At 36.1% G+C, this 23,149-nt stretch overlaps 1 protein-coding gene and 1 long non-coding RNA gene across 2 annotated transcripts in view; one reads left to right on the plus strand and one right to left on the minus strand.

Moving 5' to 3' along the window:
• Vsnl1 (visinin like 1) overlaps positions 1-2,793 on the minus strand; it is a 103,666-nt gene extending 100,873 nt beyond the window's left edge. Inside the window, exon 1 of the mRNA XM_005322624.4 lies at positions 2,498-2,793. The gene's annotated coding sequence lies outside the window, so the exon portion shown is untranslated. The remainder of the gene's footprint in view (positions 1-2,497) is intronic.
• Positions 2,611-6,722, plus strand: LOC120885037 (uncharacterized). Its single transcript, XR_005727521.2, has 2 exons — positions 2,611-3,161; positions 3,974-6,722. It is a non-coding gene; the product is annotated as an uncharacterized LOC120885037 (long non-coding RNA).
• Positions 6,723-23,149: the final 16,427 nt, after the last annotated feature.

A 23,149-nucleotide genomic window follows, 5' to 3' on the forward strand; every position in this document is an offset into this window, starting at 1 on the left:
CAGCTTCCTCACTCCACTAGGTCCTTATTCCTACAGCTGCAGCAATTCTGGAGGAGGCTGGATGGGCAGAGGGCTTGGGAAGGCACCTGCAAGGTCTCTAAAGCTGGATTCCCAGAGGATTCTGGGGAGTAGAGCAGGGAGGGATGAAATGGGCTCTGGACAGTTCTCATACAGGAGTTGCTCGTGCCTTCTGTTTTGCCAGTGCTCCTCCAAACTGTACAGATCCCCCCAAAATTGACAGAGAAGCAGAGGAGGCCAGGAAGGGTAGACTAAAAATTCAATGAGGTGGGTATATTAGAGGTGAGGGGCAATGGAAAAGAGAAAGAAAGCTTACAAGGAAAAGAAAAGTAAAGAGAAAGGGTGTAAAAGGCCCCCCCCTGGAGACTATCTCACAAGATGTGCTAAGAAGCAGACATTTATCTGAAGATTGCAGCAAAGTCACTCAGGATGCTGAAAACTGCAGAGAGAGGGAACATCTCCACTCAACATTACTTTTTAGTTGTGTAGTCCACAGACTAGAAGTCAATTGACTTTTCTATAGCTCCAAGGTTCTAAGCCTCAGTTTCTTTGTTTGTAAACAAGGGGTTGGGACTAGATATTTTACAAGGTCTGTGCTTGATCTGACCCCCTAGAATGTTAGCCAATGATCCAGTGAATCTGAGACCAAATACCTAAGAGCTTTAATACCTGATTTCCCCTTTTTCTCTACCACCCATTTATGAATGCAGAGCAATACCTGCACCATTCATTGAACCAATGCCAACTCTCAGGGATGACAAAGGAGTATGGCTCAATTGTGACAATTGATTGGTCCTCCTCCTCTAGAGTAAAGGAGGAAGGAATAGAGAAGGCAGGATGATGTATACTTTGATTTCCAAGGAGAGGTTATTCTCTAATTTCCAATTTCAGGTTTCATCCATTTCAATAAATTATAAATTCCCTTGAGGGTTTGGAAATACTTGGACTGATCAAAGGGCCAAAGAGGGTTATAATGAGGCCCCCTAGTTGGGGAAAATTTTATGTAATTCCACCCGAGAGATTGGATCTGCTTTTCTGTGGAAATCCAGACACACTGCCCTGCTCTTCTCTTGCCTGCGTGCCTCACGCTGCTCTGCCGACCTGCTTCAGTGCAGCATTTCCTGAGGTTATTAGACACCAAGGCTCGATGAGAGCACACTCATGAGCTAGGCACACAGTGATGCGGTACTCACATGCACACCACACACAAATGTAGGCAGTTTAAATTACGGTGGGAGTAAAATGTGTCTTCACAAGAGTTTCATTTTGAAATTTAGCTCAACCTGAAATTCCTTTAAATAAAAAAAAAATGTGTAGAAATAGATCTCACGGCTTCTCTTGCCTTCAAGTGGGAAGTGACACAGAGTGTATACTTTGTGCTTTCCACACCCATCAACATTTTCATTCCATTTTAGTCCCCAAAATACTGACAGGAGGACAACTCTAGAAAAATGGATTCCCATTCCAGCATCTGGCAGGGCACTGATCCATGCAGTATTGTGCTCTCACTACCTCATCTCCTCCACGATAAGGAGCATCTCCATTCCTTGCCCCCTTACACCGAGGAGGGTATTCAGCAATCTGATTTCCACATGGGATTTGACCTTGCAAAGACCCTTCTTCCACTTCTGGGCAAGGAACAACCCATTTAAACTCAAAACGCAAAACGACCTTTTCTCCTTTAAAGAAACACCACCAAATGTAACATCTGGGCTTGCATTTCTCAACCTGCATTCCAGAAGGCACAGACAGAATGCAAAGGCAGGTAAGTAGTTTGGGGCTGATAGTCCCCATTCAGCAACTCTGATTCTCAGATTCGGTTCAAAATCGACAGTGCAGTAAAACAGCTTTCTTCCACCACCCTCCCATCCCCATTCACTATTGTGACTAAAACCAAAAAAATTACTCAGTTCTAAGTACTAAGAGAAATGTGCTTATTTTGCGCCCGACTCCTTGGGTTTTAAACATTCCGCTTAGCAATCAACCCCGATGGTCATACCAATCTCAACCACTCAGTTTTACTTATCAAACACCTTTGCTGCTTTTTCACGGTGAGGAAAAATGGTGCACCAACCCCACGGATGACAGGTTGGTACTTGACTGCAACCGCTCAATAGTTTTATCAGCAACTGGAAAACTTCATGGTCCGTCAATTAGGTACTTAAATCTGCCTATGGAAATCCGCCTATTTATAGACTGAAACTAAAAATGAATCTCGGTTCACCTATCTTAAATCTAGCTTAAGACAATTCCCGAAACACGCCGCATATAAACACTCCCCTCCCCACCACCCCCAGTAATCCCAAAGGTCCCCCATGGACTAAACAGCACATTCTGTTCGCCAACATTAAGGCAATTGTCACCATGCATTTAAACGCATTTATGCAAAGCAAAGTATGTGACAATAGCCAAGCATCTCCCTGACAATTGGCTGAGCTACACATGCAGAAATGCAACGAAGATTGTATTTTCCACTTACAGTTATAGCGCTGCGCACGGTCACTTAACGAAAATGATAAAACTCAACAGTTCTTTTTTAAAAATATATATATATTTAATTCAGGTAAACGGTTAAGCCGTCTTGGTGTGTGGTTCTCTCCTTCTCTCTCTTTTTCTTGAAGCTCTGGGCTGCTGAAATCCCTCTCGGATCGCGCCTTGCAAGCCCAGCCACCGCTGCACCACGCTCCGGTGAATCTCTGCTGCAGATTGGGAATCCCATAGAAAACCTAGGGTCCCTGGAGCTGGATGCGCAGGCGCGCGAGCCTCCGCCTCCCCAGGTACCCCCTCCCCTTTCCTCTTCTCTCTCCTCCCCTTGCTCCGCAGCCCAGCTTGGAGAGCCTGGGAGCCTGTGACCAAAAGCCGCCAGGCAATGGCGCATGCTCAGTTAGAGGGGCTCGGAGTTTCCGCGGGTGGATTCCGAGTCTCCAGATTTTAGCAGAAACTCGAAAGGAAGGTAGATTGGAAACCCCACCCGAGCAGCCTGCTCCTGGACTGGAACCAGGGATGGCGGGTTGAGATCACTACAACTTGCGGTTACGACCCTGGTGACTGTGGCTGAGGCCAAGATGGGACACATGGAGCCCGCTTTTCCTGCTGCTGTCAGTCCTAGCCTGCCTCTCGTCTACCTTTTGTCAGCCTGTGAGGTGAATGAGAAAACTGCAGAAATATTACAAGAAAGCTTACTCTGAAAGCTAAGAGCATGTCTACCTGACTCACTGAAAGAAGGACTATACATTTCATTTTGCCGTGGGCCATTTCATTCGAGCGAGGTCTTATGCTAAAAGTACTAGGAGTTGGCTCAGCTAGCACGGGGTGCAAGTTCAGAACCGTGAAGGAAAAATGTGTATTGCAGGGAGCTGGGCCCAAGGCTTCTTGGCCAGCGTGCCTTGGAAAAGTCATGCAATCTATAAAAGCTTAATAAGCTAACTACAAAAGCGTAATAAGCATCTTCTTCGTATACGCAAAATAAATGTTTATTAAATATCTTTTTTTTTTCTTTTGGAGGAGTGGGAGAGTGGAGGGAAAAGAATGAGTCATTCTGGGAATACAGGCTTGAGGGCTCAGGCCTCGGACTAGGCTATTCATAAAGCCCCCTTTGTGCCCTTGAAGATCTACAATTTTTTGCCAGCCCTGCCCTGCACCCCAACAGGCCTGCCAAAGCCTAGAAGACTTGGCAATGATTAGTGTTCAGAAAGTATTGGTCCCTCTCTACCTGGAAAGATTTCTCAGATGTTCCTAACCTGATCACTTTCCCCAGTTGCATCTATTCCACAATTATTCATTGAACCACCTACTATAATAAAAGGCACTGTCCTCTGCTTTGGGAATAATGCAGTTAACAAAAGTCACTTCTGGGTTTCACATTTAGGTGGGAGTTTTATTTTCAAGGAAGAGAAGTTCGGGGAGAACAATGAAGATGCACATTTTTCTTAATCAGTGATTTACTATTTTGCAGAGTGTCTTCCACCATCTTTCCACGTTTAGGAAAACTGCAGCGTTGACCTTTCTGTGCTGCGGACATCAAGAGCGCCTCCCGTGGCAAACAGGCTCTACACTGACTATTCTCCGTTGCCAAGAGGCAACTGCTCCTGGTTCCAAAAGGGGAATCCAGTTTTGAACGCACTTAAGGTTACTTAAGCTGGGACCCAGAAAAACTACCCCACGAGTCTTTGGCAAACGAAGGTTCGTGCTAGGTGAGGTCTCAGGCGGTGAAGTTAAGCCACGTTCAAAGCCAGCCTTCCAGCTGGGAGCTTAGGAACGTGCTTTCCCCGGCCAGACGCCTTGGGAAGACTGCGCGAGGGAAAGCGCGTTCCTGGGACTCCCGGGACACCCCTCCGGCCGTCCCTTCCAGGCGGGGCAATTCCTCCCAATGCTGGTGACCTCGGAAACCTGGATTCCGGAGCCGTGCGGACGCCACGCGCTGCGGCAGCCGAGCACGTTTTGAGTCGGGCGGGCTCCAGCCCCGCGCTCCTGGGCCGCAGTGCGCACTGCGCAGCGGGGCTCCGGGGCCAAGCAATTTCTTTATGTTTTCCAGGATGGGGCGGGGACAAAGTCAATTCTGGAAGAATTGCTTTTGTTAGTCCTAAAGACTAAGGCTTTCAAAGTAATTTCCCATTTTTTTTTTTTTTGTCGATCTCTGGTTTCTCTCTGGAGAGCAGCCTCCGCAGTGCACTCTGCATCCACCCAAAGGGTCATGATGCCATTTCTTCACTTCTACACAATGTACCTATTTATTGCACTCTGGAGGTCTCTTCCGTGGCGAAACTCGATTTTAGATAACTTATTTTCAACTTGTGTTTAGGAAAAAATATTTATATCCTGATGCTTTAAACTGTGCTCTGTTATTGGGTGGATGTGATTTAGACGAGTGCGCTGTTATGAAGCAGCTTTGTCTAAGTGGACAGGCAACTGTATTTTTAAAAATTCCATTTGTATAGCAGCGTTGTTTGGCGTCCTAAATGCGATATCTTAATTTTTAATCTCCAGTTATTATGTAGCTTTATCTTCTTAAGCTTCTGATATTGTTTAATTTTTTTAAAAATTCTCTTTAGCTGAACTTTATATGCAGCACAAAATCATAGTAGGGAATAGTAGAACTATTAGCCAGTTCTAAGAGACATCTAAGGAATTAATGTTTAAATTACAGAAAGCAAATTCCCCTCTTAGAATTATGGAATGAACTTTGAGAGAAAAAATGTCATAGGAAAACTAAAAAATGAGGGAGCCCTCTCTTGCTCTCCTCACTAGGCAATTGCAGAGGTCTCCAGTAATCACAGAAGAGGAGACACCTCACCCAACAATCTTTTATGCCCAAGGGTAAGGGGACAGGAGTACTGCACCTGTTGAATAAAGAATGCCATCAGCTCTAACAGTTGGACATCTAGGGCCAATTACCTAAGGCTAATACCCCAACATCACAAAAGACCGTGTCAGCTTTCACAACCTGGGAATTTGGCGGAGGGGTAGGAGTGGAGTGGGTTAGGGGCAGTAAAAGAGGGAACAAAAGGTACTGTAGAGAGATGGTTATTATTTCAGTAGTGCTAGATAGAATCAACTGACCAGAAACAACTGAGAGTTCCTTTCTTTTCTTCAGTTGCAAGATAGATTCTTTAAAAACTTCTTATTGGACAGTGGCAAATTATAATATGTTTATGAGGTACAAAGTGATGCCATGTTATATATATAAAAGGTGGAATGATTGACTCAGGGTAATTAATGGATTTCTCATTTATTCCTATTGTCTAACTGAAACATTGTATCTTTTCACAACAGCAAATTATATTCTTTCAGAAGATTTCAGTCTTACTTCCACTTCCCAAATTCAATGAAACAAACAATGGAACCAAGAATAACTTTTTAGGTGTACACAACTCTATGTAATATTCCTCTCCTGCTTTAATTGTGGCAAGAACAAGTTGAAAACTGAGTAGGATGGTGGGAGTGTGAAATGCCAGAATAGAACAGGTCTAATCTTATGGCCCTCTGAGCTCATTGTAATATTATTTATTTGAAATATTTGTGTATAACATATATGAGCCAAGAACGCTGGAATATAAGGCATGGGAGTATATAGAAAATTGAAAGAAAAGTAAGTTTTTGAAAGTCATTGTTGCAGGAAATTAATAAATGGATTTATATTTGTTTAAATTCATAAATAATAGTTATGCTAATTTTATTGTATGTATAAAGTGACTTTATTTTAAAATATAAGGGTATTAATCTTTATAGAGGACAGGTATTATGTAAGACCCTTATATTTATCCTGACTTTTTATTCTATTTTAAAATATACAGATACGCCAACAAAATTAATTCCCTAAAGTCAAATAAGAAGTTATTTCTTAGAATAAAATCCTACCATTGTTTTTCTGACATATTTCATTGTATGCATTTTGTATTCCTTCTACTGTGTTTTATTAAAATAAGTAAAAAAAAAAAATGCAAGACCATGAAGCAGTGATTCCTATAGAGTCAGTGTTCCATGCCTGTATGTGCAGGGGAGGGGTTAATTAAGTTATAATTTTAATAGATCTAGTTGATCATTTTTCTCAGTCCATCTTTGATTTGGCTGTGCTGTGCAATCTATGACTGGATCTAAATTCAGTTTGAAATATACTCTCTAGCTATAGTTATCAGTTTCCTCTGAAATTTGAAAAATTCACAACAAATTTTCTTAAAGCTCTATTGAATAAATCATGATCAAAATTTTGAGTGTCTTAGAAGTTTCTTAGAACCTCAGAAATGGTCATAGCAGATGCAGGTGGTATGCAGCCTAAAGAATAAAAATAATAATGAAATGTTTATTTGTTATCTCTCCTCCATTTGGGCCTGGCCTATGGATTTATAGCAGCCCTCTTAAGCTGAAAATTTTTATCATTATTGATAGTGGACAAAACACACACACACTCACACACACACACAAATACTGTATTGTACATGATGCCTATTTCTTTTCTTTGATGACTTTTTAGATAGTTCTCAGTGTTAGACTGTTCTCTTTTTTTAAAATTGTGTAAACACTACAAATAATATATGAATACATTTTCTGAGACCTCTATACTTTGGACACCATTTGATTCAAAAGAGTCTTCGAAGACCCTTCTGGCCTAAAGCAAATCTTACTTTTTTCTCCCTTTAACCTATTTTCTTTTTTTTTTTTTTTAAAGAGAGAGTGAGAGGAGAGAGAGAGAGAGAGATAGAGAGAATTTTTAATATTTATTTTTTAGTTCTCGGCCGATACAACATCTTTGTTGGTATGTGGTGCTGAGGATCGAACCTGGGCCGCAGGCATGCCAGGCGAGTGCGCTACCGCTTGAGCCACATCCCCAGCCCCTATTTTCTTTAATATAGATTTTGTACTGAGACTCTCAACCTCCACATAAAATCTTACAATAAAAATTTTAAGAAAAAATAAAAGTAGTAGAATTCTACATCCCTTTGAAATCAACCAATAAAAGCCAAACCAACATTTTTTTTTTTAACAAAAAAGTGTTCACAACTGAATTTATACTTTTACCTCCTTCATGTTTTGGTGTTCTTACAGTATTCCTCCTTTAAAGTTTACTATCCCAAGGAGGGAGAGTTCAAGAAGAGAAAATTATTCTTGATACACACACACACACACATACACACAACATATATTTATATAATTTTTTTTTCAGAGTGTGGGTTTAGGACCTATATATTACAATCTCTTGGAGAATGGACTGGCCTTATTTTTAAGAAAGAAAAAAATTCTCGAGTAACTAAGAGTCTCATTTTGTAATTGTTTTAGTTTAGATGCTAAATGTTCGCCAGAGGTACAGGTGGTGAAGTCTTGGTTGTCAGTGTGGCCCTTGTGGGACTTGCTGTAGGACTTTAGGAGGAGAGGTCTTGAGGTCCTTCGGTCATTGGGAGCATACCCTTTTGGGGGTATTTTGGGATCCTGAGCCCCTTCTTCTTGTTCTTTCCTTTCTGGCTATGAGGCTGTTATGGTTTAGGTATTTTTGAGGTGTGAGAAAGCTCATGTGTGAGAAAATACAAGACATTTTAGAGGTGAAATGATTGGGTTACGAGAGGTTTAACTTAATCAAAGCATTAATCCACTGATAGGTATTAACTGGGTGGCAACTGTTGGCAGGCAGGGTGTGCATGGAGGAAGTGGGTCACTGAGGGCATGCCCTTGAAGTTCGTATTTTGTCTCTGATATGAGGAACTCTCTCTTTGCTTCCTGGTGTGATGTCCTGAGCTGCTTTCCCCACCTCACTCTTCTATCATAATGTTCTGCCTTGCCCCAGGTCCTGAGAGGGAGTCAGTCATCTATAGACTGAGACCTTTGAAACTGTGAGCCCAAAATTAACTAAAATTGTTTTTTGATCATAGTGGTAAAAAATCTGACTAAAACAGAGGCAAAATGCTTTTTTCTGCCATATGATCCCTGTCATTGACATCTCTTATTCCTATCAAAGGCCCAAAGCAATGGGCCTCCAAATCTAGAACTGGAACTTCCAAAACTATGAGCCAAATTAAGCATTTTCTCTTTATAAGTGAATTATTGCAGACATTTTGTTGTAGTGACAGAAAACTGACTAGCACAGTAGTGGTTGCAGTTGAATTCCTTTTGATCTAATTCATCGTTTATTATCGTGCAGCTTTTCAGCACTTGTGTTGGGCCAGGCATTAGGTAGTGAGAATGTGATATTCTTGATATTCAATATTCCACTTCTCAATAACCTTATTTATATATGAAATAAGTGTTATTATTAACCATTTTACAGATAAGGAGGAAATTGAGCCAAAGTATGCATTAGTAATATTACCAAATGACTTTATTAGTCAGCTTCAATTTCTCTTTCATCCCATTTCAATTAATATTATGATTCTACCTTTATATCTTACCAATGTCTTGTCCACATACCGTACTTAATTAAGATGATCTTCCAAATACTGTGGTCATATCATTTTCTTCAAGAGCCTCCATCTACTGAGAAACTTCAAACCATATTATGTATTTAGAATTTTCTACCATGTGGCAGAGACTGCTACTTGTCTGTCTTTACAACACACTATTAAAATTTTTTTGGTGGTGTGCCCAAATAAAAGTAACCTTTTTCAGAATGCTCAATTTTCATCTACTACCTGAAGGAGAAAAAAAAATGGAGGACTCACTCATTTCTTTTAGTGTTCTTACCATATTCTTCCTTTAAAATTTATTTTGCCACTCCTAAGAAGAGAATGTTCTAGAAGAAAATGACTATTGATGTTACTAAATCTGGATATTAGTCTTACTCTCCAATTTCTTATTTATAATTGCCTACAGAACATCACAGGATTTTTTTTTTTTTTTTACAGACACCTCAAACTCAACATGTTCAAACAATTATCTCCCTCACTCCCCCATCTCCATGAAGCTGTTCTCCTCCTCTGCTCCTTAGCACTGTGCTGGGGCCCATTACCAATGCAGAACCTTGGATGCCATCCTCAGCATCCCCGTTTTCTCTCATTCTCCCCAATCATTTCTTAAGTCCTGTGAATTTCACCTTCTAAACATCTCATGAATCCAGCCCTCACAGCTACTGTGTCATTCAGATTCTCATCTGTCTTGGACTTGGACTTGTTTGTTTTCATTCTCATAACTGTGCAAAAACTCAAACAAATCCTGTCCTTTCCCTGAATAAAACCGTTCAGTGGTTCCTCCCTTTCAGCAATAAAAATTAAAAGTCCTTAGCACAAGACCATTGGCTGGCTCTTTCACACCGTCTAGTCCTACCTCTTGCCATGCCTCTTTAGTGTACCATGGTGTCAGTAGTTTACTAAGCATGTAGAAGTATTTCTTCTTTTATACATGCTCTTTCTTCTTTGCAACTCTTCTTTACCTTGGTTTGCCTTTAATGCTGCTATTCATCTTTTGTGTTAAGCTGAAATATTGACTCTTAATAGAAGAATCTTTCTCTTCCTAGCCCATGACAGACAGTTTACAAGGTTGTTGTGAAGATTAACAAAAGTAGGGCATATTAAAGGACTGTACAAACTATGAAGTTGTATTTAAACACCAGATATTAGGTAATGTCAATCCATCTAATGATTACCAAGTTAAATTTTATGTTGTCTATTTTTCATTTTAAAGAGCCAAATGTATATGTTTCATTGTACAAGAATAAAACTCCTGTTTTGATTAAATTTTAATTCCTAATTCTGATATAAAGACACTTTATAATATTAACACTAGTTTCTCCCCCTTGGATAAATTGTAGCATGAAGGTTGAATTTCTGTAGTGTGAATAAACCATAAAGTATTTAAAAGTATTCATTAACTATTTGATATTCCATTACTTTTATTCTATTATTCTTGTTTTCTTGTTATATGTTTATTAGGGATACAAGTATAGAACTATACTATAATACCTTCTGTTTTATGGCCTTTATTTTACAATCCTGTTATTTGAATCCAAAACAGTTATCATTATCTTCACTTTATAGTTCATTAGAAAGTCCATATTACAATGCTTTCTAGAAGTTATGTCCCCATAATGTGATGGAACCAGGTGCAACTCAGTATCTAATCCTAGTTTCCAGTAATTGTTTTTTGATGATGACAGAATGTTTCTCTAGTTTCATTTTCCCCAAGTTTTCCTTGAGGTAACAAAAACTTGCTATAGTAGATTATAAATTTAGGAAGAATGTGAAGTACTATGACACTCCTTGAGGAGAAAACCAAAATATTTGTCTCACTTTTCCCCCTTTCATTAGGAGATGAGAGTACATTAAAAACAAAGATAAAGGATATTTAACATGTTACTAAAAATTTATAGTCTAATATCATGGACAATTTTGCACTAAAATTGCAAATCACATACTTATTAAGTCATTTTAAATATTCATTAATGTTGCCACCAAACTTAGAGGCATCAAGGAATCTACTTTTATTCAAATTGCTTAAAATATAAAAGAGGTAAATGTTTGTTTTGCTAAATTTCCCACTGCAATATTTCTGTTGGGACATTGATATTTGGTAACACAAATATACCTTAGTCTCTTATTTCAGTATGATTTGTTATATTTTTGATTAAATGAAATAAAATTAAAATAAAATCAGCAAATGATCATTTACAATGATAACAGCTTCAATTTTATATTTTCCATAAATAGAAATTCTATGTATGATTTTATTTGAATACAAAATTTCACTTTTGACTTTAAAAAAAAACTACCAGGGGATAGAAGTGGAAGAGGCATAACTGGAGGTAAAGACACATGGAAGAAAAGTTCTAAAATTATATAAAATTATGAACTTGAACCAGAAAAACAGCAGTGGAAATGAAAATATGTGACTTTGATATAGTTGGGATAGGATGTACAGAATTTGATTCTTGATTTCATATATAGGAGAAGGCAAAGTCAAACACAATCATAAGATTTGGAACTGGCTCACTGAAATAATGATAATTACTTTAGTTAAAAAAAGGACAAGTTTAGAGAAAAGGAGAGTAAGGAAGTGGGCTTACCATCTGGACATATGTCTTACATTTGAAAGGCTGTGGCACATCCAGTGGAGAAATCAGCAGACATCAAGGACCAGCAGGTGTGGAACTTTGGTAAGAGGGCTGCATTAGAAATACAGAACAGGTAGTTTCTTATACAAGTGATGGATGAGTCCATGAAAATAAGTATGACTGACAAAAGAGGATTATAAGAGAGATGGGACAAGGAGGATAAAACTTGAGAAAGGAATCTGGTTGTGCCCTGGTTATTCTTTCTATATAATTGTTTGTAAACTCCAAGAAAATAATGGTGATTTTACTCATTCGAGTATTGTCAAATAGTACTTAGGATACTATCTTTAAGAAAGTGTGTGGGGTATAGTTCAGTGATAAAGTTATTGCCTAACAGATACTAGGTCTTGGGTTCAATCCCTAGCATCAAAAAAAAAAAAAAAAGTAAAATAAAAGTACATATCTAACTTAGCTAAAGTGAAAAATGGTCCACTGATAATAATAAAAATACTAATCTGTATTTGAAGTATATGCATGTTGGTATTTTAGAAAATATTAGTGTTTAAAATAAATGATTATTAATTTATCCAAATGTACAAACACTACATACACGTATGTGTGTGCTTATGTACTTATGTCTACTTATCTATATCCATCCATCACATATCATATCTATATAATTTTGTTTTCAAATTTGGGCTTTGTGGCAGATACGTTTATAAGAATATGCCTACCCTGTAAACCTACAGCTCCCTTATCTCTTATTCAGTCTGAAAAAGTTAGTCCCTGGCTGCTGTTTGATGCTTGATCAGACATTAGAACTTTGATAAACCAATCGAATTATTTTCTTCTGGAAATTTGGATTTGGCTTAGACAGAGTGTGTCAATTTCTCCTTGTGCTAGAAAAATCTAAGGTATAAAATTTTCTTTTCATCACATTTACTCTGATTATTGTTTCCTCTATATTCTATGGCAAGTCTAATTTTTGTTTTCCTTAACATTGATTAGTTTTTCAATACTAGTAACTTTGTTCTTATGTCCAGTAAAGATAATACATTTTGTATGTTTTCAATTCTAACTTTTATTTCAGTTTGCTATTGCTCTGTTTTGGTTCAATAGAGGTCATTTCCCCTCCCTTCCTCCCTCCTTCCTTCCTTCTTTCCTCCCTCCCTCCTTTTCTTCCTTCCTTTCTTCCTTCTTCTCTCCCTCCCTCACTCTCTCTCTGTCTCCCTCTTTCTTTCTTTCTTTATCTGAAGATGAAAAAAGTTGTCTTCTAAAATTTCCTTTTTGTTTCTTATAGAATATTAGTTCTGGAAATGTGTTTTTTTCTGAGTCTCTAGAGCAATGTCCCCTTTCCTGTCTTTACATTTTCAGTGTGTAAGTTCCATTTTATTTTGTTGCTTGAAAGGAGCACTAATTGGTCCAGGATTTTCCAACAGAATTGAGTTTGCATTTTCCTTAGACCCTTTCGTTGTTCACTTGGGTATTGGTAATTTCTTTCAGAGCTAGCTTTAAAGGGCAAGTTGATATGTCTAGCCATTAGTTCATTTTATAATGAACAGGCTCAGCTAAAAAGCTATAATTTGTATTTTTTCTTTTTCTTTTATAAGAGGATGATAAAGGGAATGACCCTAATCTAGATGACAATAGTGGGTTTGAATTAAATTTGAGATCATTTATACTAGTCTGGTTTAACAGATAGGATATATATGGTATGTGTTCCAAGAATATATCTCCAGATCTATCCCTATGTAATACAAGTTGAAATTTACCCTAAATCTATCAATCATATCCTTAACAATGTTGGTAAAATTTTTTGTCTCTCATAGTATTTTTATGGAAAATATATCACCATTGTTCTTATATTTCTGTGATAATCTGTAAGAAGCAGTCTATTGTGTGTTTTCAAAAAACCAAGTAACAATAACAAATAATTTTCTTTTACTATGACATAAAAATGAACCCAATATAGCAAACCATTACTACTAGCTTACTTAGCAAACATTTATTAACACTCAATGCTATTCTAGATAGTAAATTAATAATGTTAATTTGCATCTAAGATAACACTGAGCCAGTTTCTTCCTATTGAAAACTGAATTAAATTCATGACTTCAGTTTTGAGCTCATTTAAAACAATTTCCTTGGGGACGTTTCATATTTGCTCATGAAAATCAGATTAAATACATTGATCATAACACCACTGCTAGAAGCTAGAATGCACATTCTGTTCAAGATTTCTTAGGCCAAGTGAATGGATATTTTAATAAAACTAAGTATTAATAACACTGTAATACAAACAGTATTTTGATATTACAAATTTACATTGGTAAAGCATCATGCTTTATCAATGATCCATATATTTTTATTTAAAAATGGGCTTTATTTTTTAGAGCAGTTTTAGGTTTATAGTATATGTATGTTTCTACTCAGTTCTGGTTATATAGATTATGGCAGTATCACAAACACAAACGTGATGATTGTGAAAAATAAGACTAAATAGATTAATTGTATTGCTTCTTTAATATTGTAGGTTCCTGATACTCAGGATGCATATACCCTAAGACCTTCTTGACTCTCAAATGTATGAATGGATAAAATGACTCACTTTCTGTGAGAATCTGTAAGAAGCAGTCTATTGTGTTTTAAAAAAAAGCTAAGTAATGATAACAAATAATTTTCTCTCACTATGGCATAAAAATGAACCACATATAGCAAACCATTACTACTATCCTTACTCAGCAAATATTTATTTATACTCAATGCTATTCTGGTGTCTGGTATGCAGTGTCTCTCTGGATAAAACGGTTTCGTTGATGAAATGATCACATTATTAAAATTATTATAAATTAAATAATAATATCAAAGCTATATAGAACTGCAAACATTGGGTGGTCAGTTTACTATATTTACTAATTTAGTTGACCAGTTAATAAGCACAAACTTGATAACTGCATAAAATTCACATTTGTTCTTTATAAAAAATGACCTAGTACTATGATAAACTTCAGGGTCATTCATAAGTAGATATAGCCCAAGGATTAAATCTATCAAGTCCATTTTCTATGAAAGTCTTAATATCTAGAAACATTATTGAAAATTTCATGCATGTTTTGTACTACTTGAAAAATAATAAATGAAATTCTGGAGCATGACCATTTTGAAAGCAGTTTGAATCCAATGGATTAAGGCCAGTTTTTAAAAAGCTAAAGTTATTTTTTTGGTCTTTATGGATTCAACATGCATTTTTAAAAATAGACCTTTCTAAGGACTACTAAATAGATTGATGCTCTTTCTTCTGTTGTTGAGGGTAATAAATCCACCAATCTAAGATAATGGGCCATTAATGATGTTATTTCTGCTTGTATTTGTTTTATCCTAAAAGCTGTGTGAACAATTTGCCACTTTGGTCTGAAGGAAAGAATACAGTAACCCACTCTATTTATGTTTTAGGGATTACCAGTACCAGAAGTGAGTGTTTGTAAGGCAACTGCTAAAATACCTTTAGTTAAGAAAGCTTTACTCAGTAATATTAAGGGAATTAGGATGGCGTGGCACTGATGCTGTAAGGTGAGTGTGCTTTTTATTTCCTCCTTTGGGTATTTGTTCTTGATCACTTCTATACCAAGGACTGTGCTGTTACTTGGTGGTACATTCTATTAAAACACTATGCCAAAAATGAATCTCCTCAGATCTATGACAATATTTCTTTTCTCTCGGAGGGGAAAATTTCATTTTGGGGGGTATTTATGGTGATGCTCTTCTGTGGGGTGAACTGGGAGTGGAGCAGTTCACAGGTTATGGCAGTCAATAATTTCTGACCAACTCCTCTACCTGAAGTTAGAGCAGAATAGAAGACATTACATGAGGCTGAGCTGGGAAAGATGCCCTCTCATGAAGATCTGACTCTAGCATCTCTACACCCAAAAGATTCCTCCAACTACTAATCTGTAGTATTCTTAGTGCTCCACTCATATTTGTATTTCAAATGAGGAATTTCTCAAGGGATTAGCATATTCCACAGAAAAATTTGAATTACAGTGCATTAGTTAATTCATACAACACTAACATTTTAGCTTATTCTTCAAGGTCTTATTCAGATCTTATGAAGACCTCCCTGATTATATATCTGAGGTTGACATTTTCTTCATTTTCATTTCCAGTGGTCTCAAAATGAATGGAATAATCAATGAAATATCACCATGACATATAATTTTTTTTTTATTTTAGCATCCACCTGTATTGTAAAGTTCTTGTGTGTGTGTGTGTGTGTGTGTGTGCTCGTGCACGTGCATAAACTATGGTATATACCTTTCCTTTATATCATTCAAAATGCCAAGTTCTTGATTCAGAATGGATCTTAGCAATTATATGATTGATTAATCCATTTCTTTAGTTTTCATTCTCGGCGAGTTATTTTTCTGCCATTTTACTATTTAGAAAAAGTTGAATTACTCTGCTGGGCATGATGGCTCACACCCCTAATCCCAGAGGCTCAGGGGGCTGAGGCAGGAGGATCACAAGTTCAAGGCCATCCTCAGCAACTTGACGAGGTGCTAAGCAACTTAGTGAGAACCTATCACAAAATAAATAATAAAAAGTGCCAGAGACAAAGGTCCCTGGCAAAAAAGGTCTGGGGATGTGGCTCTGTGGTTAAGTGCCTCTGGGTTCAGTCCCTGGTATTAAAAATGAAACTTAAATTACTCAGAATTCTGACAATTTCAAATATTATTCTTATAACTCAACTTAATATGATTCTATGTTCTAATCAGTACAATAAGTATGATACATAATTTTCCACTTATAAAACCATAACTGTTGGAAAACACTTGTTCTCATACTGATTTTAAAGAGCAAAAAATTAAAACAATTTATTTTTGATGTTTATTATTAAATTATAGTTGTGTATTTGTGTATATAGTTTAATATATATTTATAACTTTATAGAGTATAATCTGATGTTATAATATGTGTATATAGGGAAAATTTGATTTCTCCACAGGTGATTATATTTCTAATAATGCAATATAGGTATGTATGTACAAGATATGGTAAAAATATAAAAGTATTCATACAGAGTGACTTAGTGTTTGAGTGCATTTTCCTATAATTAGATTGATGGGAAAAAGGAAATTACATTTGATAGAGGAAATTTCTAGGCTTATTTGACTGGGCAACAGTTTTTATAATTGCCAACAGACACTGAAACCATCTTGGCAATTAGTGTTTTTTATTTGGAAGCCAAGAAATATGTTTATATTGTTTATATTCTTTTTAATGTAATTGTCTATTTTTTTCCTACTGAGAAATGGAGGTTATTTTATACTTTTCTTTTTCTCTCTCTCTCTCTCAATTTTCATTTGGGAGCTTCCCTGGAATTGAACATAACTTCCCAAGGCTTTTTTAAACTTGTATAAGTTTAAAAGGTTTCCCTTTCTTTCTTTCTAATGCAAAAATGTACGACTTTATGTTTCAGGATTGATTGTCTCTGTACAAGTTACAGTGAAGTCAACATAATTATTGATTAAAAATTATTTGCCTCTTACCTATTCTTCACACTTCAAGACAAAAATTAGAATTCTATAATATTTATATTTAATATTACTTATTTTATATCTTACACATTGGGTATATAGTCAAGCCAATAATTAAAAATTATTATTGTCTTTTGTGTGGAAGATCTCATACTAAATACTGACAATATGAAGGTAGATAAATTAACTATTCTAAGTCTCAAGAAGCTAATAATTTGGTGGAAGATATAGTATATATACACCTAGCCATTTTGTAATTTTGTGAATATTGCAGTAGATGTCTGAAATGTAGAAATATGGAGGCATACATGTTGGGTGCAGAGCAGGCTGAACTGTGTTGTCTGCAGGGCAGACTGAACAGATGTTGGCTTCAAGATAGCCCACGAACTCAAACCCCCCTCTATCTGGTCCTTTATCACCTGTTTGCCTCAAGTCTGAAATTCAACCCTGCTCAAGGCTGAACACTTAACCCAGCCTTGAGCCAACAAGGCAGCTTGCAGACCCAGAGGCCCCATTAGATTTGGGCTATAAAAACTCCCTCCTGCCAGGCCCCCTTCTCTCTTGCTATCTCTCTTGCTTTCTCTGTCTCTCTCCTGTGTGCGCTTCCCCTCTCTCTCTCTCTCTCTCTCTCTCTCTCTCTCTCTCTCTCTCTTTCCTTCTTTCTTTTCTCTTTGTTGCACTGCTGCAATAAAGATCTTTTGGTTGCTCTGAGTGTTGTGGTCACTTTCCTTTCAATACCTGATTAGTTTGGAGAAAAGGGGGAGTTTTATAGAAAATTATAGGGTTAGAGGACCGGGATGTATAAGTGGGTCTTCCAAGAATGAGTTTTTGGGTACCATTTCTACATTTGCTAAGATTTGGCGCCCTTTTCTTCAGTTCCTCATTATACCCCACTGTGGCTTTTATTCTGCTATATGGAAATAAATGTGTATGTTTTACTTCTTACTATTCTGTACATTCCTGGAAAATAACTGTGTTATTTTTGAAATCCTGACACTTAACACAGTGCTCAGTGCATAACTGATGTCCAATAAATGTCTTCTGAAGTGAATAATGACAACTAAAAAAACCCCTAAGTGTTTGAGAATTAAAGTAGTTTTGTGTTGCAGAGTGTGAGAGGCAGAGAGTAGGATGAAGTGGCTGAGGTAAGAGTAGAAAATAGCTTTCTATCAAATTGTGAACAGCTCAATTAACTAGGCCAGAATGCTAGAATGCATTCTTGATGGACAAGGATATCATACATATATAATAACTCTACTTATATATTATAATAACTCTACTTATATAATATATAATTTCCATTATATAAATATTATTATGTATTTATATTATATAACATATATCATCATACTTATATGATAAATAAACAATAAGCATAGTATCTATATAATAGTATTTATAGCATTGGACACATTTTCTTGCACATCATAGGTGTTCAGTAAAACAAAGAAGAAATAAATCAAAGCACCAGATGAGACCAAACACTTTAAAGAACTTTGAAGACTATATTATTGTTGAGTTATCAAGGATCATTGGCAGTAAGCAATGAGTACACTCTTCCCTAGATAATGAAAGAGGAAACAGTCTTTTAATCAATTGCTTCATACCCAGCTGAACCTATTTCTATTCCAAAGCCACAGAACTGTAAGAAAATTTTAGATATGGAAATATTTATTTTTTTGTATGTGGTAAATTTTGGTACCTCTACTCATAAAAACTTATTAAATGAGATGAACCACATATTTTAACACCAGATATTTTTTAAAATAAAGTTTTACATATGTTTTGACATCAAGTATAGATCAGTTGAATTGCTTAACTTTGACCTTAGCCAAACTATGATGAGCCACTTGTTTTACTACTATTACAGCCCTGTAGTGTGAACTGATTTATGCAGAACTATAACTGAATTATTGCAATATAGAGTTGATGCAGTACTATGTTGGCAATTGTTTAACAACTGGCTTTCTAGAGAGAAGAAGGAGAAGGAGGAGGAGGAGGAGGAGGAGGAGGAGGACGAGGAGGAGGAGGAGGAGGAGGAGGAGGAGGAGGAGGAGAGTCTGATTGGTAGCATTTGCTGATTCTGTGATGTAAATACTTCCATCATGGCCCACTCTAAACTACCCACATGAAGTCATTAAAATGCATAGATGGGAAGAGACACTGCCAATCAGCTTGTCTGAATCTGTAAGAGCCAGCTCAGTGCACTGCAAGTTTGATAATAATAACTATAATAATTTAAAAAAATGAACACAGACTTATGTGCCCAGAACTCTTCTTAGTGCTTTACATAGTATATTGCATTTAATTAACACAACCACCTATGAGGTAGGTTCTCCTCTATAATTCCCACTGACTCTGTCTCACAAAAGCTAAATCATTGGCTTATATTATACATATAGAAAAAGCAGACTATAGATTCAAATTATTTTGATTCCAGACCTTACTCATCCAACTACTATTTTATTTTACATTCTGAATAAAAAAGTCCAACATAATTTTCATGTTCAATACATTCTGTATTTAATGTGAATCTATGTAATTCCTTAAAAACCTGAAGCAAATAATAGCTTTAAGAATTTTTAATGTCAATCTTTTTATTGAACAAGCAACTGAAACAAAGTGACCAATTTCAGCAAAACTATATAAAAGCAGAAAACAATCTAAGTAAGCATGAGTTTGTATGATTAAAGAAGATATTTGCCATCTCAAAATATTGAAAAGAATTACTGTAAAAAATTAATTGAATGAATTCACAATTATTTACATTTTCATGAATTCTGATGCAATACAAACTCTTTATTTTAATGACAAATATCTTTCAATGATGGAGAAATTTCTTAGAATATCAGATTGATGTTGTAAATAATTGAACATTCTACCTGGCTTTCCAAGCATGCAGAAAATATAATAGTTCATTATATAAGAGTTAGAGGTGAAAAAGAATGGTCAGCAGATAAAACTGTAGTTTTCCAAAGATACAAGATGGTTGCAAACTTTGAAATCATGGCAGAAGCCTAGGTAAAACCTGTCATTGTCCTTTATGCAGATGATCCAACCTATGCCCAAGACTGAAACTATGCAGGGGCTTTAAATGTTTAAGGAACGACAAGAAATTTATTATTGTAGCAAAGCAAGTTATGTCATGGACATAGTCGTGGAAGCTGAAAAATCAGTTTGGAACTGAACTATGGAGACTACACATATTTCCAATTAAAAAGTTTGTATTTTGTTTTATAAGTATTGAAAAATCAAAAGAAGTAAGGAAGTAACAAAATGATTAATATTTTATTAAGAAGAAAACTCTTAAAATAGTGTTGGGCAGTTGAAGAGAGACTAGTAAAATGAAGATCAGCTTCTTACAGTGTTTACAGAAAGAGGGCTTGAAATAAATATGAAATATTATGGATAAAGAAGTGGGGATTAATATCAGGGCCCTAGGGATTGGATGTTGGGGAAAACAAGGAAGAGAAAAAGTTAATATCTCTAACTTTTGTTAAAAAAATTTTCTGGGTTAGGAAAGTGGATAGACAATAATGCCTCAAATAAAAATTGAGGAGGAGGTGGAGGAGGTTTATAGTTTAACTCATTTGCATAGACATTGTTTCATTTTAGATGATATTTATGTTACAGATTGCTCTATTGAACGTTTAATTGTACTTGCAGATATACACAGTATCACATTTTCTTAAATATTCTCTCACCCAGTGCTTTTTTTTTAAATCTTTTTTTTACACCCAGTGCTTTTATTGAGTTGATAAAAAGTGTTATTTGTATTTTTCAAGCTGTATTTATTATAAATATTTTTGTAAGTGATGATATTTTCCTCTTTAATCCCCATGTTTGTTTTAAATATTTTTGTTGCTGGTTTTTATTGAGTATTTAAAATATCTTTTATCTCTCAGTCTGAGATAAAACTTTAGGTTTAGCATATTTATTTACCACTTAGATGATTTATTATCAGAAATAAAATAGAAAAACTGCCATATCACATTTCTGGTCCTACCATGAAACTTAAATGATATTAAACCTTTAATAGTTAAAGTTGACTTTTTCAGTTTCATCTTTTTTACAATTTGCTTCATGCTCCCTATACCAGAATGTTTATTTTCTTGATATTCCATGGTGGAGTAGTTTTCATGTAAATTGTATTTTAATATAATTAAGAAAAGCAAATTTCTGTCCTATCATGTTTAAACCAAAGCAAAATAAACAGAAGAAACTTAAAAACATTTTTAAGAAACCATAAAATCCATTTGGATCATAAGGCATATTCATAGTAGTGTCATTTTACTTTTTCTCATTAGCTGAATTACTTAGGTGAGGGTATAAAAATGAATAAATTCTTGTCTTAATTCACAGAATTTAGTGAAGAGGCCATATAAATAATTCAATACAATAAGATGTTTAGAAATAAAGTGCTATAGGAACACTGATGAGGATATAAGTGATTCTGCCCAGATATTAGCGACAACAGAAAGGAGGTACAGATGCTTTTAAAGTGGGGCTAGCTTTTGGGTAGGACTTTTAAGACAGAGGAATTGGCCAGGTGGACAAAGAGAAGGGCATTGAGAACATACTGGGATAGCAAGAAAACAAACATTCTGGTAGGGAACATGGAGAAAATGTAGAAAAGATGAAGTTAAAAAATTTAAGGTAGGGACCTCATTGTAAGGATGTGGCATATCACGGAGGTGAAGCATACCAGGATACTGAGTTAACTTCTTTGTTTTTTTGGTACTGAAGGCTGAATCCAGGAGTGCTTTCCCACTGAGCAGCACTCCTAGTTCTTATAATTTATTTATTTATTTATTTATTTTAGACAGGGTCTCAAAAAATTTCTGAGACTGGCCTTGGACTCTGAATCCTCCTCCCCAGGTCTCCCAGTTGCTGGAATTGCAGGCCGTTGCTGTTGTGCCTGCCCTGAGTGAACATCTAACTTAACTTTTGTCTCCACCATGGGGTTTATCTCCTGAACTCTCTCATTCTTTTATGCCTTCAAGTCTAACTGTAATAAGACACTAAGCTACAAGGAATCAATTGGATGCTGCTTACCCTCAAAGCTCAGTTTACTGTTATAAGCTCAGGTAAGTGGTAATGTAATATAGGAAAGTGTGTCATTTTGAAATGGGACAAATCTCATTTATATCTTGATTAGAATAAGTTCAAGACACAACTTTCTGTATTTTTCATATATAACTGGTCCATTTTCAAAGTAGCATTTATAAAAAGGAAAAACTGGGCATGGTAGTGTGTACCTGTAATCCCAGTGATTTGGGAGGCTGAGGCAGGAGGATTGCAAGGTCTAGGCCAGACTCAGCAACTTAGTGAGAACCTGTCTCAAAATAAAAATAAAAAGGGATGAGGATGTAGTTCAGTGGCATCCCCAATACAAATAAAATAAAATATTAAAACATTAAAATAATAGGAAAAACACATAAACAGTAGTTCTAATAGGCATTATTTGAAATGGCAGTGGCCATCACAAGAAAAGACTCATTTTTTTTGAGACCTTCACTGATCAGAATTTCAGCAAGATAAAAACCGAGAAAAAAATTCTGTACTTTTCTGTATATCTAGTAATGCCTTAGACATCATTGTCAAGCAATTGTTGAATTAAGTTTGACACTTTGAGGTTTTATTTGAATTATAGTTCTTGAGTAATGCGCAGATGTTAAATAATCCGTGATAAAAAGCTAGAAAATAAATGTATCTTTGGTCACACTGGTAAAATGAAGAAATAAATTCCAAGTTACAGATCAATCTAGAACCCATAGAGCTATGACATTTACTTTACAGATTAAAAAAACAAAACAACAACAACAACAAAAACACCTTGCTCCTATTATATGTTGCTCCTAGTGTTCCCTTTATATATCTACCTGAGCAATGGAAGTTGGTCTGTATGCATTGATCCCAAGCATAGAACAGATTACATTAGAACAGAATGCAGATTTGCAAAAAATCTGGGGGAAATCTGGGTAATAGAATGTAAGGTATAGAGTTCTCAGATAGCACCTTGAGAACTCACTGATGTGTGATGCCTGCTTTCACATCCCTATAGTGTTGAAGGGCTTCCTAATTTAAGCCTGCACTTCTCTAGAAGAGTTTATGCACGGAAGTAATA

Source organism: Ictidomys tridecemlineatus, chromosome 12 (genome assembly GCF_052094955.1).
Source record: "Ictidomys tridecemlineatus isolate mIctTri1 chromosome 12, mIctTri1.hap1, whole genome shotgun sequence".
Lineage (NCBI taxonomy): Eukaryota > Metazoa > Chordata > Mammalia > Rodentia > Sciuridae > Ictidomys > Ictidomys tridecemlineatus.